At 40.7% G+C, this 24,238-nt stretch overlaps 1 long non-coding RNA gene across 1 annotated transcript in view; it reads left to right on the top strand.

Annotated features, from left to right (window-relative positions):
• LOC117200750 (uncharacterized) overlaps positions 1–24,238 on the top strand; it is a 52,205-nt gene that overhangs the window by 5,173 nt on the left and 22,794 nt on the right. The gene's annotated exons all lie outside the window — the stretch shown is intronic.

Genomic DNA, 24,238 nt, shown 5'->3' with positions numbered 1-24,238 from the left:
TCTCCCTTAAAAAGTGAGTGAAATTGTTTTAAAGTCCTGCTGTCCTTTAAGGAGGGTAAATAATGGGGCTCTGAAGCCAGATACCGTAGGACACAGGGCTCTTACGTTCTGCCTCGGCGACCCTGGTCGGGTTCCTTAACCTCTCTGAGCCACGGGATTTTCGACTGTAAAATGCTAATCATCCTCTGGAAAGGTTGCCTTTGTGAGGTTGGTATGAGGTTAAGTTATACAGAAATGCTTAGTGTGTGCTTGGTATCTAGGGAGCCTTCTGAATTAGGACACAAATGATATCGATAGTTAATCATGGTTCTTTTGTTCCACGATCCTGCATAATCACACTTTCAAGCCTTCAAGCTGCTGAGGGCTTCTGGGCCCGCCCCATCCCCTGCCCCGCCCTCCTTCGCCCCCCAGTGAATTCAAAGTATCTCAGACCCTGGAGATCCTTTCCACTGCCCCACTTCTCAGGAAATGACCCATCTCTTGCTTCAAGCCATTAAATAGGAGCCTTCTGAAGGTCTTTCCTCAAAACTCAAACTTTTCAGCCTCAACACCCATCCTTACCTTCTAGTACCATGTAAGTACAGTTGACCCTTGAACAACACGAGTTTGAACTGATAGGTGGATTTTTTTCAATTAATAGATACTGCAGTACTACACACCTGAGATTAGTTGAATCTGCAGATGGTTGATTATAAGGTTGTATTTGGATTTTCTGCCGAGTGGGTGCTCCTGACACACCTCCCCCTCCCCAACCAATGTGTTCAGGGCTCAGCTGTGATATCATTCCTCCTGTGTTCTGGATCCTCCTTAGTTCTGCATTCTAATTTCTACACTTCAACCAGGGCCAACACTTAGAAACATAAATCCCATCATTTCATTCTCCAGCTCCCCCTGCAGGTTCACCGGGCTGCGTGTGCTCTGGCTGCTTGTTGCTTTCTGAAAGCACAATTCACAGTAGCCAGGGGTAGTTTCTTTGAATTGTCCTGGGTACAGTGTGGGATTTGGGGTAGCCTTAAAGAAAGGTGAAGGCAGAGTTAAATGAAAGGAGCTGGGGAAGCTTTCAAAGCAGAGTGAATTGTGTTCGCTGAAAGCAATGAGGGAGACCTCCTCCAGGTGATTTTGAAGAGCAATCATGGTGTCAGTTTAGCAGGAGTTGAGGCTTCTAGAGGCCCAGCTAATGATATCTTGGTTTATGGGGTGTTTTGTTGTTGTTTGCTGTTGGAGCAGATCAAAGTGAAGGTATTTTCACCCAAAGCCACAAAATCCTAAGAAATATACCAGTCTTGGATAAACCCAGTAAACTGAAAAGAGCTCTTCTGGTCCACATTTACTCAAGGTGTTTACAATGGTGAAATTCTGATGCAAATTTTCCAAAAACTTGAACTGTAACTCTACTTTTATAAATAGTCCTTAGTGTTATCTCTGTTAAACTCTTCAATAAGCATGCACTTCTATGTCAGTCACACAAAATTTAAATGAGGAAGCTGAAGGTAGGTGAGCATTCCAAAGTGACTGGTAACAGGAAGCCTCGTGTAGGATTTCCATAGACTGGCTTACTCATTATGCAGCAGGGCTCAGCATCCATTTTGTAACGAACCTGCAAGATGACTCCCATTTGGCAAATTGACCTCTAATCTAAAGGTTGATTCTTATCACTTGGGAGAATTGATTCCTGATGAGAAATGCTAGACAATGGAACCGTCCCTCGTTGGCCTCACAGTCCAGATCCAATATCTTTAATCCCTTGGTGGAAAAAAACAGAAACATTCCCTGGCTTGTGACAGCACCTCGGGAATGATTGCTGTTGTTGAACAGCATCAGGGGCCAAAGGAACCTTGATCGTCTCTCCAACTGGAGATCATAGGCAGGTTATCTGGAGTGAGTAACATATCCTGAATTTGGCAGGAGCACCCTGGGTTTTTAACCACCATAGTTGGTTGGGAGGTTTGGATTTCTCTCCATGTTAGAATTTCCCTTCCTCTTATGTTTATTGTAAACAGCTGCATTATAATTTGATTCAAGTTTGTTTTTTGTTGTTGTTGTTGTTTTTGCGGTACGCGGGCCTCTCACTGTTGTGGCCTCTCCCGTTGCGGACGGAGCACAGGCTCCGGACGCTCAGGCTCAGCGGCCATGGCTCACGGGCCCAGCCGCTCCGCGGCATGTAGGATCCTCCCGGACCGGGGCACGAACCCGTGTCCCCTGCATCGGCAGGCGGACTCTCAACCACTGGGCCACCAGGGAAGCCCGATTCAAGTTTTGAGGCCAGGGAATTCCCTGGTGGTCCAGTGGTTAGGACTTTGCGCGTCCACTGCAGGGGACACAGGTTCCATCCCAGGTCAGGGAACTAAGATCCTGCAAGCCGCGCAGCCAAAAAAAGAAAAAAAAACGGGAGTTTTGAGGCCAAATTTCCTTTCTGTTTTTTTTTTTTGCCGTGCTGCTCGGCTTGTGGGATCGTAGTTCCCCAACCAGGGATTGAAACCCGGGCCCTTGGCAGTGAGAGTGTGCAGTCCTAACCACTGGACTGCCAGGGAATTCCCGAGGCCAAATTTCTGATAATTTAAAAACTATGAGAGTTATTTCTTCCTATGCATCTTACTGCTGAGCTCATCTTAGCTGATACTGGGTGGCACAGAAGCAAATCTATACTGGTTTTTGAATCTGGAACATTCTCTCAGATTTTATTGGTGCTACCCCATATTTGACATGACCTTAAGATGTTAGTCAGATTCTTCTGAGGTCAAAGAAAACATATGTACATATACATGGCCTAACAGAACACTGCTCTCAGTCTATAACCATGAACAGGAAGCCACCATGTCTTTGGATTCCCAGTCACCCAAGGGAGCAGAGTAAACAGCTGAGGGTTGCTGGTCTAGTGAGGAATTTGTGGGCTAGGGAAATCCTTTGAGAGGATTTGTAACTTAAGCAGGAAAAATATCAACTCAAACTACCCTTTTTTGGCTTAAATGTCATTTCTATTGTTATTTAATTTTTGGAGTAGATAATATATATTCATATGGTTCAAAACTTTTAAAAAATGTTAAAAACATGAAAAAATAATTCACTTTTAAAAGTCTCCCCACTTTGCTTTTTTTTCTTTCTTTAAAACAGCTTCTTTTGAGGTACACATACAGTAAGCCCCCTACATACCAACGACTTCCGTTCTGAGAGCATGTTCATAAGTCCAGTTTGTTCGTAAGTCCAACAAAGTTAGCCTAGGTACACAACACAATCGGCTATATATTAATACTAGTTTACTATAATAGGTTTATAATACTTTTCACAGAAATAATACATAAAAAACAAACACAAAAAATAAAAACATTTTGGGTCTTACAGTACAGTACCTTGAAAAGTATAGTAGTACAGTACAACAGCTGGCATACAGGGGCTGACATCGAGTGAGCAGGCAAGAAGAGTTACTGACTGGAGGAGGGAGAGGAGGTGGGAGGTGGTAGAGCTGAAGTATCATCAGCAGTAGGAGAAAGCTGCAGTTTCACTCATGCCTGACTGATGGGCCGCACGTTCACATTTTTGAAAGGTCACAACTTGAAGGTTCGTATGTAGGGGACTTACTGTATTTAAAGTGTGCAATTTTATATTTTTTAACATGTCATATACCTATTAAACCATCACCACAATCAAGATGGTAAACAGATTCGTCACCCCCAAAAGTTTTCTCGTGCCTCTTTTAATCCTTCCTCATGCATTTCCCTAAGGACTAACGATGTTGAACATCTGTTCTTGTGCTGTTTTGCCATATGTGTTCTCTCCCCCCGCCCCTGGTATTATTTAGGTGTAATTGACATACAGAACTGTGTAAGTTTAAGGTGTACAGCATGATGATTTGACTTACATATATAGTGAAATGATTACCACATTAAGTTTAGTTAACATCCATCATCTCATATCAATATAAAATAAAGGAAAAATTTTTTTCCTTGTGATGAGAACCCTTAGGATTTATGCTCTTAACAACTTATGTATATATATTTATCATACAACTTACATACATATTTATCATGCATGTAGTCATCATGCATCCCTAGTACTTATTTATTTTATAAGTGGAAGTTTGTGCCTTTTGACCACCTTCATCCAGTTTCTCCCACCCTTCTCCACCTCTGATAACCACAGATCTGATCACTTTTTCCATGATTTTGGCTATTTTTTTAGATTCCACGTATAAGTAAGATCATCTCATATTTGTCTTCCTCTCCCTGATTTATTTCACTTAGCATAATGCCCTCAAGGGCCATCTATGTTGTCACAAATAGCAGGATTTCCTCGTTTCTTACACTAATATTCCATTGTGTGTATATAGCACAGCTTCTTTATCCATTCATCCATTGATGGATACTTAGGTTGTTTCCATGTCTTGGCTATTGTAAATAATGCTGTTGTGAACATGGAGATGCAGATATCACTTTCACATGTTTTTGTTTTCTTCAGGTATATTCCCAGAAGTGGGATGTCTGGATCATATGGTAGTTCTGTTTTTAATGGTTTGAGGAACTCCATATTGTTTAACATAGTGGCTGAAACAATTTATAATCCCACCAATGTGCACAAGGGTTCCCTTTTCTTTGTATCCTGGCAACATTTGTTATCTTTTGTCTTTTTTTTTTTTTTTTGTGGTACGTGGGCCTCTAACTGTTGTGGCCTCTCCTGTTGCGGAGCACAGGCTCCGGACACGCAGGCTCAGCGGCCATGGCTCACAGGCCCAGCCGCTCCGCAGCATGTGGGATCTTCCCGGACCAGGGCACGAACCCGTGTCCCCTGCATCGGCAGGCGGACTCTCAACCACTGCGCCACCAGGGAAGCCCATCTTTTGTCTTTTTGATGCTAGCCATCCTGACAGGAGTGAGGTGATATCTCATTGTGGTTTTGATTTGGATTTCTCTAGTGATTAGTGATATTGAGCGTCGTCATGTACCTGTTGGCCATTCGTGTATCTTCTTTGGACAAGTATGTATTCAAGTTCTTTGCCCATTTTTAAATTGGATTCTTATTTTTTGTGCATATGAGTTCCCTGTGTATTTTGGATATTAGCCCCTTTTCAGATAAATGGTTTGCAAATGCTTCTTCCCATTCCAAAGGTTATCTTTTTTTTTTTTTTTTTTTTTTGCGGTACACGGGCCTCTCCCTGTTGTGGCCTCTCCCGTTGCGGAGCACAGGCTCCGGTCGCGCAGGCTCAGCGTCCATGGCTCACGGGCCCAGCCGCTCCGCGGCATGTGGGATCTTCCCGGACCGGGGCACGAACCCGCGTCCCCTGCATCGGCAGGCGGACTCTCAACCACTGCGCCACCAGGGAAGCCCCCAAAGGTTATCTTTTAATTTTGTTGACTTTTTTCTTTTGCTGTGCAGCTTTCTGATTTGATGTAGTTCCATTTGTTTATCTTTTATTTTGTTGCTTGTGCTTTAGGTGTCATATTTTAAAAAATCATTGCCAAGATCCATGTCAAGGAGCTTTTTTTCTGTGTTCTGCTAGGAGGTTTATGGTTTCAGGTCTTACATTTAGGTCTTTGATCCATTTGGAATTAATTTTTGTGAGTGGTGTAAGATAAGGGTGGAATTTCATTCTTCTCCATGTGGATATCCAATTTTTACCATTTATTGCAGAGACACTATTTTCTCCATTGAGTATTATTGGCTTCCTTGTCAAATATTATCTGACCATATATACTTGGGTTTATTTCTGGGCTCTTGATTCTGTTCCATTAGTCTATTTATCTGTTTTTATGCCAGTACCATACTGTTGATTCCTGTAGTTTTGTAAGTATAGCTTGAAATCAGGAAAGTGATACCAGCCGCTTTGTCCTTTTTTCTCAGGATTGCTTTGGCTATTCAGAGTCTTTTGTGCTTCCATATAAATTTTAGCATTGGTTTTTCTACTTCTGTAAAAAATGCCATTGGAATCTTGATAGGAATTGCATCAAATCTCTAGATGGCTTTTGGTAGTGTTGACACTGCAGCAATATTCTTCACATCCATGAACACAGGATACCTTTCCATTTATTTGTGTTGTCTTTGATTTCTTTCTTTCATCAGTGTCTTGTAGTTTTCAGAGTAGAGATCTTTCACCTCCTTGGTTAAATTCACTGCTAAATATGCTATTGTTTTTGATGCTCCTGTAAATGGAATAATTTTCTTTCTTTTTCAGATTATTTATTATAATAGAGATGCTACTGATTTTTCAATGTTAATGTTGTATTCTACAACTTTACTGGATTCATTGATTAGATTTAACAGGTTATTTTTGATAGAGTCTTTAGGATTTTCTTCTTTTTTTGAATTTCTGAATTTTATTTTATATATTTTTTTATACAACAGGTTCTTATTAGTCATCAGTTTTATACACATCAGTGTATACATGTCAATCCCAATCGCCCAATTCAGCACACCACCACCCCCACTCCACCACGGTTTTCCCCCTTTGGTGTGCATATGTTTGTTCTCTACATCTGTGGCTCAATTTCTGCCCTGCAAACCAGTTCATCTGTACCATTTTTCTAGGTTACACATACATGCGTTAACATACGATATTTGTTTTTCTCTTTCTGACTTCACTCTGCATGGCAGTCTCTAGATCCATCCACGTCTCAACAAATGACTCAATTTTGTTCCTTTTTATGGCTGAGTAATATTCCATTCTATATATGTACCACAACTTCTTTATCCATTTGTCTATCGATGGGCATTTAGGTTACTTCCATGACCTGGCTATTGTAAATAGTGCTGCAATGAACATTGGGGTGCATGTGTCTTTTGGAATTATGGTTTTCTCTGGGTATATGCCCAGTAGTGGGATTGCTGGATCACATGGTAATTCTATTTTTAGTTTTTTAAGGAACTTCCATACTGTTCTCCATAGTGGCTATATCAATTTACATTCCCACCAACAGTGCAAGAGGGTTCCCTTTTCTCCACACCCTCTCCAGCATTTGTTGTTTGCAGATTTTCTGATGTTGCCCATTCTAACTGGTGTGGGGTGATACCTCATTGTAGTTTTGAGTTGCATTTCTCTAATAATTAGTGATGTTGAACAGCTTTTCATGTGCTTCTTGGCCATCTGTATGTCTTCTTTGGAGAGATAACTATTTAGGTCTTCTGCCCATTTTTGATTGGGTTGTTTGTTTCTTTAATATTGAGCTGCATGAGCTGTTTATATATTTTGGAGATTAATCTTTTGTCTGTTGATTCATTTGCAAATATTTTCTCCCATTCTGAGGGTTGTCTTTTGATCTTGTTTATGGTTTCCTTTGCTGTGCAAAAGCTTTGAAGTTTCATTAGGTCCCATTTGTTTATTTTTATTTCCATTACTCCAGGAGGTGGATCAAAAAAGATCTTGCTGTGGTTTATGTCAGAGTGTTCTTCCTGTGTTTTCCTCTAAGAGTTTTATAGTGTCCACTCTTACATTTAGGTCTCAAATCCATTTTGAATTTATTTTTGTGTATGGTGTTAGGGAGTGTTCCAATTTCATTCTTTTACATGTAGCTGTCCAGTTTTCCTACTACCACTTATTGAAGAGGCTGTCTTTTCTCCATTGTATATCTTTGCCTCCTTTGTCATAGATTAGTTGACCATAGGTGTGTGGGTTTATCTCTGGGCTTTCTATCTTGTTCCATTGATCTATGTTTCTGTTTTTGTGCCAGTACCGTATTGCCTCGATTACTGTAGCTTTGTAGTATAGTCTGAAGTCAGGGAGTCTGATTCCTCCAGCTCCGTTTTTTCCCTCAAGACTGCTTTGGCTGTTCGGGGTTTTTTGTGTCTCCATACAAATTTTAAGATGATTTGTTCTAGTTCTGTAAAAAATGCTATTGGTAATTTGATAGGGATTGCTTTGAATCTGTAGATTGCTTTGGGTAGTATAGTCATTTTCACAGTATTAATTCTTCCAATCCAAGAACATGGTATATCTCTCCATCTGTTGGTATCATCTTTAATTTCTTTCACCAGTGTCTTATGGTTTTCGGCATACAGGTTTTTTATCTCCCTAGGTAGGTTTATTCCTAGGTATTTTATTCTTTTTGTTGCAATGGTAAATGGGAATGTTTCCATAATTTCTGTTTCAGATTTTTCATCATTAGTGTACAGGAATGCAAGAGATTTCTGTGCATTAATTTTGTATCTTGCAACTTTACCAAATTCATTGATTAGCTCTAGTAATTTTCTGGTGGCATTTTTAGGATTCTCTCTATATAGTATCATGTCATCTGCACACAGTGACAGTTTTACTTCTTCTTTCCCAATTTGTGTTCCTTGTATTTCTTTTTCTTCTCTGATTGCTGTGGCTAGGACTTCCAAAGCTATGTTGAATAATAGCGGTGCGAGTGGAATCCTTGTCTCGTTCCTGATCTTAGAGGAAATGCTTTCAGTTTTTCTTGATTGAGAATGATGTTTGCTGTGGGTTTGTCGTGTATTGCCTTTATTATGTTGAGGTAGGTTCCCTCTGTGCCTACTTTCTGGAGAGTTTTTATCATAAATGGGTGTTGAATATTGTCAAAAGTTTTTCCTGCATCTATTGAGATGATCATGTGGTTTTTATTTTTCAGTTTGTTAATATGGTGTATCACATTGATTGATTTGTGTATACTGAAGAATCCTTGCATCCCTGGGATAAATCCCACTTGATCGTGGTGTATGATCCTTTTAATGTGTTGTTGGATTCTGTTTCCTAGTATTTTTTTTTGGTACACGGCCCTCTCCCGCCGCGGAGCACAGGCTCTGGACGCACAGGCTCAGTGGCCATGGCTCACGGGCCCAGCCGCTCCGCGGCATGTGGGATCCTCCCGGACTGGGGCATGAACCCACGTCCCTTGCATCGTCAGGTGGACTCTCAACCACTGCGCCACCAGGGAAGCCCTGTTTGCTAGTATTTTGTTGAGGATTTTTGCATCTATATTCATCATTGATATTGGTCTGTAATTTTCTTTTTTTGTAGTATCTTTGTCTGGTTTTGGTATCAGGCTGATGCTGGCCTCATAGAATGAGTTTGGGAGTGTTCCTTCCTCTGCAATTTTGTGGAAGAGTTTGAGAGGGCTGGGCGTTAGCTCTTCTCTAAATGTTTGATAGAATTCACCTGTGAAGCCATCTGGTCCTGCACTTTTGTTTGTTGGGAGATTTTTAATCACAGTTTCAATTTCATTACTTGTGATTGGTCTGTTCATATTTTGTTTCTTCCTGGTTCAGTCTTGGAAGGTTATACCTTTCTAATAATTTGTCCATTTCTTCCACATTGTCCGTTTTATTGGCACAGAGTTGCTTGTAGTAGTCTCTGAGGATGCTTTGTATTTCTGCGGTGTCTGTTGTAACTTCTCCTTTTTCATGTCTAATTTTTTTTTTTTTTTTGCGGTACACGGGCCTCTCACTGTTGCGGCCTCTCCCATTGAGGAGCGCAGGCTCAGCGGCCATGGCTCCCGGACCCAGCCGCTCCGCGGCACATGGGATCCTCCCAGACTGGGGCATGAATCCATGTCCCCTGCATCGGCAGGTGGACTCTCAACCACTGCGCCACCAGGGAAGCCCTTGATGTCTAATTTTATTGAGTCCTCTTCCTCTTTTTCCTGATGAGTCTGGCTAATGGTTTATTAATTCTGTTTATCTTCTCAAAGAATCAGGTTTTAGTTTTATTGATCTTTGCTATTGTTTTCTTTGTTTCTATTTCATTTATTTCTGCTCTGATCTTTATGATTTCTTTCCTTCTGCTAACTTTGGGTTTTGTTTGTTCTTCTTTCTCTAGTTCCTTTAGGTATAAGGTTAGATTGTTTACTTGATATTTTTCTTGTTTCTTGAGGTAGGCTTGTATAGCTATAAATTTTTTTCTAGGAACTGCTTTTGCTGCATCCCATATGTTTTCGGACGTTGTGTTTTCATTGTCATTTGTGTCTAGGTATTTTTTGATTTCCTCCTTGATCTCTTTAGTGATCTCTTGGTTATTTAGTAACATATTGTTTAGTTTCCATGTGTTTGTGTTTTTTACCTTTTTTTCCCTGTAATTCATTTCTAATCTCATAGCGTTGTGGTCAGAAAGGATGCTTGATATGATTTAAATTTTCTTAAATTTACTGAGGCTTGATTGTGACCCAAGATGTGATCTATCCTAGAGGATGTTCCGTGCACACTTGAGAAGAAAGTGTAATCTGCTGGTTTTGGATGGAATGTCCTATAAATATCAATTAAATATCTGGCCTATTGTGTCATGTAAAGCTTCTGTTTCCGTATTTATATTTTCATTTTGGATGATCTGTCCATTGGTGTAAGTGAGGTGTTAAAGTCCCCCACTATTATTGTGTTACTGTTGATTTCCTCTTCTATAGCTGTTAGCAGTTGCCTTATGTATTGAGGTGCTCCTATGTTGGGTGCATATATATTTATAATTGTTATATATTCTTCTTGGATTGATCCCTTGATCATTATGTAGTGTCCTTCCTTGTTTCTTGTAACATTCTTTATTTTGAAGTCTGTTTTATCGGATGTGAGTATTGCTACTGCAGCTTTCTTTTGATTTCCATTTGCATCGAATATTTTTTTCCATCCCTTTACTTTCGGTCTGTATGTGTCTCTAGGTCTGATGTGGGTCTCTTGTAGACAGCATATATACAGGTCTTGTTTTTGTATCCATTCAGTGAGCCTGTGTCTTTTGGTTGGAGCATTTATTCACTTTTTTTTTTTTTTTGCGCTACGCAGGCCTCTCACTGTTGTGGCCTCTCCTGTTGTGGAGCACAGGCTCCGGACGCACAGGCTCAGCGGCCATGGCTCCCGGGCCCAGCCGCTCTGCGTCATGTGGGATCCTCCCAGACCGGGGCACGAACCTGCGTCCCCTGCATTGCCAGGCGGACTCTCAGCCACTGCGCCACCAGGGAAGCCCAAAAGTAATTATTGATATGTATGTTCCTATGACCATTTTCTTAATTGTTTTGGGTTTGTTTTTATAGGTCCTTTTCTTCTCTTGTGTTTCCCACTGAGAGAAGTTCCTTTAGCATTTGTTGTGGAGCTGGTTGGGTGGTGCTGAATTCTCTTAGCTTTCGCTTGTCTGTAAAGGATTTGATTTCTCCATCGAATGTGAATGAGATCCTTGGCAGGTACAGTAATCTTGGTTGTAGTTTCTTCCCTTTCATCACTTTAAATATATTATGCCACTCCCTTCTGGCTTGTAGAGTTTCTGCTGAGAAATCAGCTGTTAACCTTATGGGAGTTCCTTTCTATGTTATTTGTCATTTTTCCGTTGCTGCTTTCAATAAGTTTTCTTTGTTGTTAATTTTTGCCAATTTGATTACTCTGTGTCTCAGCGTGTTTCTTCTTGGGTTTATCCTGTATGGAACTCTATGTGTTTCCTGGACTTGGCTGGCTATTTCCTTTCCCATGTTAGGGAAGTTTTTGACTATAATGTCTTCAAATATTTTCTCTGGTCCTTTCTCTCTCTCTTCTCCTTCTGGAACCCCTATAATGCGAATGTTGTTGCGTTTAATGTTGTCCCAGAGGTCTCTTAGGCTGTTTTCATTTCTTTTCATTCTTTTTTCTTTATAGTCTGTTCCACAGCAATGAATTCCACCATTCTGTCTTCCAGGTCACTTATCTGTTCTTTTGCCTCAGTTATTGATTCCTTCTCATGTAGGAAGGAATTCCTACACTATTGATTCCTTCTAGTGTAGTTTTCATTTTAGTTATTGTATTGTTCATATCTGTTTGTTGTTTAATTCTTCTCGGTCTTTGTTAAACATTTCTTCATCTTGATCTTTGCCTCCATCCTTTTTCCGAGGTCCTGGATCATCTTCACTGTCATTATTCTGAATCCTTTTTCTGGAAGGTTGCCCATCTCCACTTCATTTAGTTGTTTTTCTGGGGCTTTATCTTCTTCTTTCACCTGGTACATAGTCCACTGTCTTTTCATCTTGTCTATCTTTCTGTGAATATGGTTTTTGTTCCACAGGCTGCAGGATTTTAGTTTTTATTGCTTTTGCTGTCTGTTCTCTCGTGGATGAGGCTATCTAAGAGGCTTGATGGGAGGGACTGGTGGTGGGTAGAGCTGACTGTTGCTCTGGTGGGCAGAGCTCAGTAAAACTTTAATCCACTTGACTGTTGATGGGTGGTGCTGGGTTTCCTCCCTGTTGGTTGTTTGGCCTGAGGCAACCTAACACTGGAGCTTACCTGGGCACTTTGGTGGGGTAATGAGGGACCCTGGGAGGGCTTACGCCAGGGAGTACTTCCCAGCACTTCTGCTGCCAGTGTCCTTGTCCCCATGGTGAGCCACAGCCACCCCCCCCCCCACCTCTGCAGGAGACCCTCCAACACTAGCAGGTAGGTCTGGTTCAGTCTCCTATCGGGAGACTGCTCCTTCCTCTTGGTCTCAATGTGCACACTCCTTTTGTGTGCCCTCCAAGAATGGAGTCCCTGTTTCCCGCAGTCCTGTCGAAGTCATGCAGTCAAATCCCGCTAGCCTTCAAAGTCTGGTTCTCTAGGAATTCCTCTTCCCGTTGCTGGACCCCTAGGTTGGGAAGCCTGACGTGGGGCTCAGAACTTTCACTGCAGTGGGTGGACTTCTGTGGTATAAGTGTTCTCCAGTTTGTGAGTCACCCGCCCAGCAGTTATGGGGTTTGCTTTTATTGTGATTGCATTGCTCCTACCGTCTCATGTGGCTCCTCCTTTGTCTTTGGTTGTGGGGTATCTTTTTTGGTGAGTTCCAGTGTCTTCCTGTTGATGATTGTTCAGCAGTTATGATTCCGGTGCTCTAGCAAGAGGGAGTGAGCGCATGTCCTCCTACTCCGCCATCTTGAACCAGTCTCCAGGATTTTCTATATATAAAAGCATTTCATCTGCAAATAGAAAATTTTACTTCGTCATTTCCAGTTCTGATGCCTCTCATTTCTTTTTATTGCTGATTGCTCTGGCTGAAACTTCCAGTAATATGTTGAATAGGAGTGCTGAGAGGGGCATCCTTGTTCCTTATCTTAGAGGAAAATCTTTTAACCTTTCACTATTGAGTATGGTATTAAATGTGGGCCTGATATAAATGGCCTTTATTATGTGGAGGGGTGTTCCTTCTGTACCTACTTTGTCGAGTTTTTATCATGAACAGATGTTGAATTTTGTCAAGTCCTCTCTCTGCATCTATGAAGATGATCACGTGTTTTTTCTTTCATTCTATTAATGTGTTGTATGGCATTGATTGATTTGCATATGTTGAACTGTCCTTGATCACAGGGATAAATCCTCCTTGATCAGGGTGAATGATCTTTTAATGTGCGGCTGAATTTGGTTTGGTATTATTGAAAAATTTTGCATCTGTGTATGTCAGGGATATTGGCCTGTAGTTTTCTCTTCTTGTAGTCCTTTTCTGGGTTTGGTATCAGGGTACTGCTGGCCTCATAAAATGTGTTTGTGGTATTTCGTCCTCCTCGAGCTTTTGGAAAAGTCTGAGAAGGATTGGCATTAATTCTAATTTAAATGTTTGGTAAAATTCACCACTGAAGCCATCTGTCTGGTCTTGAGCTTTTTTCATTGGGAGATTTTTGATTACTGATTCAGTCTTCTTGCTAGTAATTGGTATGTTCAGATTTGCTATTTCTTTTTGATCCAGGCTTGGTAGGTTGTATGCATCTAAGAATTTTTCCATTTCTTTTAGGTTGCCCAGTTTTTCTACATACAGTTGTTCATAGTAGGCTCTTATGATCCTTTGTATGTCTGGGGTATCAGTTGTAATATTTCCTTTTCATTTATAATTTTGTTTATTTGGGCCCTCTTTTTTTCATTAGAATGGCTAAAGGTTTGTCAAGTTTATTGTTTCAAAGAACCAGCTATTTGTTCTTTTAATCTTTAAACATTTTTTTCTGCTGTTTTATTTATTTCTGATCTAATCATTATTTCTTCTGCTAAGTGTGATCTGAGTTTGTTCTTCTTTTTATAGATACTTAAGTCATACAGTTGATTATTTAAAATCTTTATTGATGATTAATAAAGACATTTTATTACTATGAATTTTCCTCTTAGAACTGCTTATGCTGCATCCTGTGAGTTTTGGTGTGTTGTTCCCATTTTCATTTGTCTAAAGATACTTTTTAAATTTTCCCTTTAATTTCTTCTTTGATCCATTGGTTGTTGAGGAGAGTGTTGTTTAATTTCCATTGTATTTGTGAATTTTTCAGTTTTCCTCCTATTGTTAATTTCTCGTCTCATACCATTGTGGCCAGAGAAGTTGGTGCGGTTGTAACTTTTGGAATTTGCCAAGGATTGCTTTGTGGCCTAACATATGGTCTATCCTAGAAAATGTTCCATATGAGTTTGAAAAGAATGTGTGTTCTTTTGTTGGATAGAATGTTTATGTCCATGGGGTTCATTTGATCGATAGTGTTGTTCAGATCTTTTTTTTTAACATAAATTTATTTATTTTATTTCTTTATTTTTGGCTGTGTTGGGTCTTTGTTGCTGTGCACAGGCTTTCTCTAGTTGTGGTGAGCAGGGGCTACTCTTCGTTGTGGTGTACGGGCTTCTCATTGCAGTAGCTTCTTATTGTGGAGCATGGGCTCTAGGCGCGTGGGCTTCAGTATTTGTGGTGCGGGGGCTCAACAGCGTGGTCTCACTAGTTGTGGCACACGGGCTTAGTTATTCTGTGGCTTGTCTTCTCCCAGACCAGGGCTGAAACCCGTGTCCCCTGCAATGGCAGGCGGATTCTTAACCGCTGTGCCATCAGGGAAGCCCTGGATCTGCTTTTTTTAAATTGATTCTCTGGATGATCTGCCTATTGTTGAGAGTATTAAAATCTCCAGCTATATTGGATTGCCGTTTATTTGTCCTTTTTCTGTTAGTTTTTGCTTTATATATTTAGGTGCCCTGATGTTGGGTTATATAAATATTTACACTTGCTATATCTTCTTGATGGAGTGACACATTTATCATTATACAATGACCTTCTTTGTTTCTTTTTACCATTTTTAGTTTAAAATTTACTTTGTCTGATATAACTATCGCTATCCCTGCTTTTTTAAAAATAAATTTTGGGGTTTTTTTTGTTTTGTTTTTGTTTGTTACCATTCTCTTGAAATACCTTTTTCTATTCCATCACACTCAGTCTATGCATGTCTCTAAGGCTAAAGTATTTGTATTGTAGGCAGCATATAATTGGGTCTTGGGTTTTTTGGTTTATTTGTTTTTAAAGCCATTCATTCATTCTGTGTCTTTGGATTGGAGAATTTAATCAATTTATATGTAAGGCAATTATTTATAGGTAAAGACTTACTATTACCATTTTGTTGATTATTTTCTGGCTGTTTTGTATATCCATCATTTCTAATTCTGCCTTTTTTGTGTGTGTTTTGGTAAGTTTTAGTATCAATATGCTTTAATTTTTTTTTTTTTTACATGTATATTGGAGTATGATTGCTTTACAATGGTGTGTTAGTTTCTGCTTTATAACAAAGTGAGTCATTTATACATATACATATGTTCCTATATCTCTTCCCTCTTGCATCTCCCTCCCTCCCACCCTCCCTATCCCACCCCTCTAGGTGGTCACAAAGCACCGAGCTGATCTCCCTGTGCTATGCGGCTGCTTCCCACTAGCTATCTATTTTACGTTTGGTAGTGTATATATGTCCATGCCACTCTATTGCTTTGTCACAGCTTACCCTTCCCCCTCCCCATATCCTCAAGTCCATTCTCTAGTAGGTCTGTGTCTTTATTCCTGTCTTACCCCTAGGTTTTTCATGACATTTTTTTCCTTAAATTCCATATATGTGTTAGCATACGGTATTTGTCTTTCTCTTTCTGACTTACTTCACTCTGTATGACAGACTCTAGGTCCATCCACCTCATTACAAATACCTCAATATCGTTTCTTTTTATGGCTGAGTAATAGTCCATTGTATATATGTGCCACATCTTCTTTATCCATTCATCCGATGATGGACACTTAGGTTGTTTCTATCTCCTGGCTATTGTAAATAGAGCTGCAATGAACATTTTGGTACATGACTCTTTTTGAATTATGGTTTTCTCAGGATTGCTGGTCGTATGGTAGTTCTAGTTGTAGTTTTTTAAGGAACCTCTATACTGTTCTCCATAGTGGCTGTACCAATTCACATTCCCACCAGCAGTGCAAGAGGGTTCCCTTTTCTCCACACCCTCTCCAGCATTTATTGTTTCTAGATTTTTTGATGATGGCCATTCTGACTGGTGTGAGATGATATCTCATTGTAGTTTAGATTTGCATTTCTCTAATGATTAGTGATGTTGAGCATTCTTTCATGTATTTGTTGGCAGTCTGTATATCTTCTTTGGAGAAATGTCTATTTAGGTCTTCTGCCCATTTTTGGATTGGGTTGTTTGTTTTTTTGTTATTGAGCTGCATGAGCTGCTTATAAATTTTGGAAATTAATCCTTTGTCAGTTGCTTCATTTGCAAATATTTTCTCCCATTCTGAGGTTGTCTTTTTGTCTTGTTTATGGTTTCCTTTGCTGTGCAAAAGCTTTGAAGTTTCATTAGGTCCCATTTGTTTATTTTTGTTTTTATTTCCATTTCTCTAGGAGGTGGGTCAAAAAGGATCTTGCTGTGATTTATGTCACAGAGTGTTCTGCCTATGTTTTCCTCTAAGCGTTTGATAGTTTCTGGCCTTACATTTAGGTCTTTAATCCATTTTGAGCTTATTTTTGTGTATGGTGTTAGGGAGTGATCTAATCTCATACTTCTACATGTACCTGTCCAGTTTTCCCAGCACCATTTATTGAAGAGGCTGTCCTTTCTCCACTGTACCTTGCTGCCTCCTTTATCAAAGATAAGGTGACCATATGTGCGTGGGATTATCTCTGGGCTTTCTATCCTGTTCCATTGATCTATCTTTCTGTTTTTGTGCCAGTACCATACTGTCTTGATTACTGTAGCTTTGTAGTATAGTCTGAGGTCAGGGAGCCTGATTCCTCCAGCTGCATTTTTCGTTCTCAAGATTGCTTTGGCTATTCGGGGTCTTTTATGTTTCCATACAAATTGTGAAATTTTTTGTTCTAGTTCTGTGAAAAATGCCAGTGGTAGTTTGATAGGGATTGCATTGAATCTGTAGATTGCTTTGGGTAGTAGAGTCATTTCACAATATTGATTCTTCCAATCCAAGAACATGGTATATCTCTCCATCTATTTGTGTCATCTTTAATTTCTCTCATCAGTGTCTTATAATTTTCTGCATACAGGTCTTTTGTCTCATTAGGTAGGTTTATTCCTAGATATTTTAATCTTTTTGTTGAAATGGTAAATGGGAGTGTTTTCTTGATTTCACTTTCAGATTTTTCATCATTAGTGTATAGGAATGCCAGAGATTTCTGTGCATTAATTTTGTATCCTGCAGCTTTACCAGATTCATTGATTAGCTCTAGTAGTTTTCTGGTAGCATCTTTAGGATTCTCTATGTAGAGTATCATGTCATCTGCAAACAGTGACAGCTTTACTTTTTCTTTTCTGATTTGGATTCCTTTTATTTCCTTTTCTTCTCTGATTGCTGTGGCTAAAATTTCCAAAACTATGTTGAATAAGAGCGGTGAGAGTGGGCAACCTTGTCTTATTCCTGATCTTAGTGGAAATGCTTTCAGTTTTTCACCATTGAGGATGATGTTGGCTGTGGGTTTGTCATATATGGCCTTTATTATGTTGAGGAAAGTTCCCTCTATGCCTACTTTCTGCAGGGTTTTTATCATAAATGGGTGTTGAATTTTGTCAAAAGCTTTCTCTGCATCTATTGAGATGATCATATGGTTTTTCTCTTTCGGTTTGTTAATATGGTTTATCACATTGATTGATTTGCATATACTGAAGAATCCTTGCGTTCCTGGAATAAACCCCACTTGATCATGGTGTATGATCCTTTTAATGTGCTGTTGGATTCTGTTTGCTAGTATTTTGTTGAGCATTTTTGCATCTATGTTTATCAGTGATATTGGCCTGTAGTTTTCTTTCTTTGTGACATCCTTGTCTGGTTTTGGTATCAAGGTGATGGTGGCCTCGTAGAACGAATTTGGGAGTGTTCCTCCCTCTGCTATATTTTGGAAGAGTTTGAGAAGGATAGGTGTTAGCTCTTCTCTAAATGTTTGATAGAATTCACCTGTGAAGCCATCTGGTCCTGGGCTTTTGTTGGAAGATTTTTAATCACAGTTTCAATTTCAGTGCTTGTGATTGGTCTGTTCATATTTTCTATTTCTTCCTGATTCAGTCTTGGCAGGTTGTGCATTTCTAAGAATTTGTCTGTTTCTTCCAGGTTGTCCATTTTATTGGCATAGAGTTGCTTGTAGGAATCTCTCATGATCTTTTGTATTTCTGCAGTGTCAGTTGTTACTTCTCCTTTTTCATTTCTAATTCTATTGATTTGAGTCTTCTCCCTTTTTTTTTGATGAGTGTGGCTAATGGTTTATCAATTTTGTTTATCTTCTGAAAGAACCAGCTTTTAGTTTTATTCATCTTTGCTATCGTTTCCTTCATTTCTTTTTCATTTATTGCTGATCTGATTTTTATGATTTCTTTCCTTCTGCTAACTTCGGGGTTTTTTTGTTTTTCTTTCTCTAATTGCTTGAGGTGCAAGGTTAGGTTGTTTATTCGAGATGTTTCCTGTTTCTTAAGGTGGGCTTGTATTGCTATAAACTTCTCTCTTAGAACTGCTTTTGCTGCATCCCATAGGTTTTGGGTTGTCGTGTCTCCATTGTCATTTGTTTCTAGGTATTTTTTGATTTCCTCTTTGATTTCTAAAGTGATCACTTCATTATTAAGTAGTGTATTGTTTAGTCTCCATGTGTTTGTATTTTTTACAGATCTGTTCCTGTAATTGATATCTAGTTTCATAGCATTGTGGTCGGAAAAGATACTTGATACAATTTCAATTTTCTTAAATTTACCAAGACTTGATATGTGACCTAAGATATGATCTATCTTGGAGAATGTTCCATGAGCACTTGGGAAGAAAGTGTATTCTGTTGTTTTTGGATGGAGTGTCCTATAAATATCAATTAAGTCCATCTTGCTTAATGTATCATTTAAAGCTTGTGTTTCCTTATTTATTTTCATTTTGGATGATCTGTCCATTGGTGAAAGTGGGGTGTTAAACTCCCCTACTATGAATGTGTTACTGTCGATTTCCCCTTTTATGGCTGTTAGTATTTGCCTTATGTATTGAGGTGCTCCTATGTTGGGTGCATAAATATTTACAATTGTTATATCTTCTTCTTGGATCGATCCCTTTATCATTATGTAGTGTCCTTCTTTGTCTCTTGTAATAGTCTTTATTTTAAAGTCTATTTTGTCTGATACGAGAATTGCTACTCCAGCTTTCTTTTGGTTTCCATTTGCATGGAATATCTTTTTCCATCCCCTTACTGTCAGTCTGTATGTGTCTCTAGGTCTGAAGTGGGTCTCTTGTAGACAGCACATATATGGGTCTTATTTTTGTATCCATTCAGCCAATCTGTGTCTTTTCGTGGGAGCATTTAGTCCATTTACATTTAAGGTAATTATCGATATGTATGTTCCTCTTCCCATTTTCTAAATTGTTTTGGGTTCGTTATTGTAGGTCTTTTCCTTCTCTTGTGTTTCTTGCCTAGAGAAGTTCCTTTAGCATTTGTTGTAAAGCTGGTTTGGTGGTGCTGAACTCTCTCAACTTTTGCTTGTCTGTAAAGGTTTTAATTTCTCCATCAAATCTGAATGAGATCCTTGCTGGGTAGAGTAATCTTGGTTGCAGGTTTTTCCCCTTCATCACTTTAAATATGTCCTGCCACTCCCTTTTGGCTTGCAGAGTTTCTGCTGAAAGATCAGCTGTTAACCTTATGGGGATTCCCTTGTATGTTATTTGTTGTTTTTCCCTTGCTGCTTTTAATATGCTTTCTTTGTATTTAATTTTTTTTTAGGGGTTTTTTTTTTTGTGTGTGTGGCATGCGGGCCTCTCACTGTTGTGGCCTCTCCCATTGTGGAGCACAGGCTCAGGACGCGCAGGCTCAGCGGCCATGGCTCACGGGCCCAGCCGCTCCGCGGCATGTGGGATCTTCCCGGACCGGGGCACGAGCCCGTGTCCCCTGCATCAGCAGGTGGACTCCCAACCACTGCGCCACCAGGGAAGCCCTTGTATTTAATTTTTGACAGTTTGATTAATATGTGTCTTGCAGTATTTCTCCTTGGATTTATCCTGTATGAGACTCTCTGTGCTTCCTGGACTTGATTAACTATTTCCTTTCCCATACTAGGGAAGTTTTCAACTATAATCTCTTCAAATATTTTCTCAGTCCCTTTCTTTTTCTCTTCTTCTTCTGGAACCCCTATAATTTGAATGTTGGTGCGTTTAATGTTGTCCCAGAGGTCTCTGAGACTGTCCTCAGTTCTTTTCATTCTTCTTTCTTTATTCTGCTCTGTAGTAGTTATTTCCACTATTTTATCTTCCAGGTCACTGATCCGTTTTTCTGTCTCAGTTATTCTGCTATTGATCCCATCTAGAGTATTTTTAATTTCATTTATTGTGGTGTTCATCGTTGTTTGTTTCATCTTTAGTTCTTCTAGGTCCGTGTTAAATGTTTCTTGGATTTTGTCTATTCTATTTCCAAGATTTTGGATCATCTTTACTATCATTATTCTGAATTCTTTTTCAGGTAGACTGCCTATTTCCTCTTCGTTTGTTAGGTCTGGTGGGTTCTTATCTTGCTCCTTCATCTTTGGTGTGTATTTCTGTCTTCTCATTTTGCTTATCTTACTGTGTTTGGGGTCTCCTTTTTGCAGGCTGCAGGTTCGTAGTTCCCGTTGATTTTGGTGTCTGTCCCCAGTGGCTAAGGTTGGTTCAGTGGGTTGTGTAGGCTTCCTGGTGGAGGGGACTAGTGCTTGTGTTCTGGTGGATGAGGCTGGATCTTGGCTCTCTGGTGGGCAGGTCCACGTCTGGTTGTATGTTTTGGGGTGTCTGTAGACTTATTATGATTTTAGGCAGCCTCTCTGCTAATGGGTGGGGTTGTGTTCCTGTTTTGCTAGTTGGTTTGGCATAGGGTGTCCAGCACTGTAGCTCGCTGGTCGTTGAGTGAGGTTGGGTGCTGGCGTTGAGGTGGAGATCTCTGGGAGATTTTCGCCATTTGATATTATGTGGAGCTGGGAGGTCTCTTGTGGACCAGTGTCCTGAAGTTGGCTCTCCCACCTCAGAGGCACAGCACTGACTCCTGGCTGCAGCACCAAGAGCCTTTCATCCACATGGCTCAGAATAAAAGGGAGTAGAGGGAGGGGGAGGGGGAGGGAGAAAGAAAGAACATAAGATAAAGTAAGATAAAATAAAGTTATTAAAATAAAAAATAATTATTAAGAAAAAAAATTTTTTTAAAGAAAAAAACGGACGGATAGAACCCTAGGACAAATGGTGGAAGCAAAGCTACACAGACAAAATTTCACACAGAAGCATACACATACACACTCACAAAAAGAGGAAAAGGGGAATAAATAATAAATCTTGCTCTCAAAGTCCACCTCCTCAATTTGGGATGATTCGTTGTCTCTTCGTTCCACAGATGCAGGGTACATCAAGTTGATTGTGGAGATGTAATCCACTGCTCCTGAGGCTGCTGGGAGAGATTTCCCTTTCTCTTCTTTGTTCTCGCAGCTCCCGGGGCTCAGCTTTGGATTTGGCCCTGCCTCTGCGTGGTCGCCGGAGGGCGTCTGTTCTTCGCTCAGACAGGACGGGGTTAAATTTAGGAGCTGCTGATTCGGGGGCTCTGGCTCACTCAGGCTGCAGGGGAGGGAGGGGCACGGAGTGCGGGGCGGGCCTGCGGCGGCAGAGGCCAGAGTGACGTTGCACCAGCCTGAGGCGCGCCGTGCGTTCTTCTGGGGGAGTTGTCCCTAGATTCCGGGCACCCGGCAGTGGCGGGCTGCACAGGCTCTCTGGAAGAAGGTGTGGATAGTGACCTGTGCTCGCACACAGGCTTCTTGGTGGCAGCAGCAGCAGCCTTGGCATGTCATGCCTGTCTCCGGGGTCCGCGCTTTTAGCCGCGGCTCGCGCCCGTCTCTGGAGCTCCTTTAAGTGGCGCTCTTAATCCCCTCTCCTCGCGCACCAGGAAACAAAGAGGGAAGAAAAAGTCTCTTGCCTCTTCGGCAGGTCCAGGCTTTTTTCCGGACTCCCTTCCGGCTAGCCGTGGTGCACTAACCCCCTGCAGGCTGTGTTCACGCCGCCAACCCCAGTCCTCTCCCTGCGCTCCGTCCGAAGCCCGAGCCTCGGCTCCCAGCCCCGCAAGCCCTGGTGGGTGAGCCGACAAGCCTCTCGGGCTGGTGAGTGCTGGTAGGCACTGACCCTCTGTGCAGGAATCTCTCCACTTTTCCCGCTGCACCCCTGTGGCTGCGCTCTCCTCCGCAGCTCCGAAGCTTCCCCCTTCCGCCACCCGCAGTCTCCGCCCGCGAAGGGGCTTCCTAGTGTGTGGAAACCTTTCCTCCTTCACGGCTCCCTCCCACTGGTGCAGGTCCTGTCCTTATCCTGTTGTCTCTGTTTATTCATTTCTCTTTTGCCCTACCCAGGTACATGGGGACTTTCTTGCCTTTTGGGAGGTCTGAGGTCTTCTGCCAGCATTCAGTAGGTGTTCTGTAGGAGTTGTTCCTCGTGTAGATGTATTTCTGGTGTATCTGTGGGTCGGAAGGTGACCTCCGCGTCTTACTCTTCCGCCATCTTCCGCTCATCACCTGCTTTGACTTCTTTATCATGTTCTTTTGTTTAATACTACAGGAGTTTTACTTGTGAGTACTATGAAGCTTACATAAAATATCATTTTTTTTCTTTTTTGTTGCATTGGGTCTTCATTGCTGCGCATGGGCTTTCTCTAGTTGCAGTGTGTAGGTTTATCATTGGTGACTTATCTTGTTGCGGAGCACGGGCTCTGGTCACACAGACTTGATAGCTGTGGCTCTTGGGCTTTAGAGCGCAGGCTCAGTAGTTGTGGCGCACGGGCCTGGTTGCTCCACAGCATGTGGAATCTTCCCACACCAGGCCTCGAACCCATGTCCCCTGCATTGGTAGGCAGATTCTTAATCACTGTGCCACCAGCGAAGTCCCATAAAATATCTTAAAGTTATAACACCCATTTTAAAGTTGATAACAACTTAGCTTCAATAACATTCCTAAGCTTTACAATTTTTACTTCTCGCCCCCTCACAATTTAGGTTATTGATGTTACATTTTACATATTTTTTATATTGTGTGACCAACAGCATATTATTGTAGCTATGGTTATTTTTACTATTTGTTTAATGTATTTATTTATTTATGGCTGTGTTGGGTCTTCATTTCTGTGCATGGGCTTTCTCTAGTTGAGGCGAGCGGGGGCCACTCTTCATCACGGTGTGCCTATCGCGGCCTCTGTTGTTGCGGAGCACAGGCTCCAGATGCGCAGGCTTAGTAATTGTGGCTCACGGGCCCAGTTGCTCCGCAGCATGTAGGATCTTCCCAGACCAGGGCTCGAACCCATGTCCCCTGCATTGGCAGGCAGATTCTCAACCACTGCACCACCAGGGAAGCCCACTATATTTGTTTTTTAACTTTTAAACTAGAGTTGTAAGTGAATTTTGCACCACCGTTACCATAGTACAGATTCTTTTTGTATGTATGTGTGTATATATATATATATATATATATATATACCATTACCGGTGAGTTTTATGCTGCCTTATTATGTTTTTGTGATGTTAATTTGTGTCCTTTTACTTTAGCATTTCTTGTAAGACAGGTCTAGTGGTGAATGCCTTCACCTTTTGTTTGGAAAAGTCTTTCATCTCCTTTATTTCTTTTTTCTAAATCTTTGTTTTAAATGGAAGGATAGTTAATTTACAATGTTGTGTTAGTTTCTGGTGTACAGAAAAGTGATTCAGTTTTTTGTATATATATATGAATATATATTTTTATGTATGTAAAACTATATATATAGTCTTTTTCATGTACTTTTCCTTTATAGTCTATTCCAAGATATTGAATATAGTTTCCTGTGCTATACAGTAGGACCTTGTTTTATCTACTTTATATGTAGTATTGTGTATCTGTTAATCTCAACCTCCTAATTTATCCCTCTCCCCCCTCCCTCCTCCCCTTTGGTAACCAAAAGTTTGTTTCCTATGTCTGTGCTTCTGTTTTGTAAATAAGTTCATTTGTATCTATTTTAGATTCCACACATAAGTCTTTCTTTGACTTACTTCACATAGTATGATAATCTCTAGGTCCATCCATGTTGCTGCAAATGGCATTATTTCATTCTTTTTTATGGCTTAGTAGTAT

This window comes from Orcinus orca, chromosome 15, assembly GCF_937001465.1.
Source record: "Orcinus orca chromosome 15, mOrcOrc1.1, whole genome shotgun sequence".
Taxonomy (NCBI): domain Eukaryota; kingdom Metazoa; phylum Chordata; class Mammalia; order Artiodactyla; family Delphinidae; genus Orcinus; species Orcinus orca.
The sequence above is the reverse complement of the archived record's forward strand: the minus strand, read 5'-3'. Positions and strand labels throughout refer to the sequence as shown.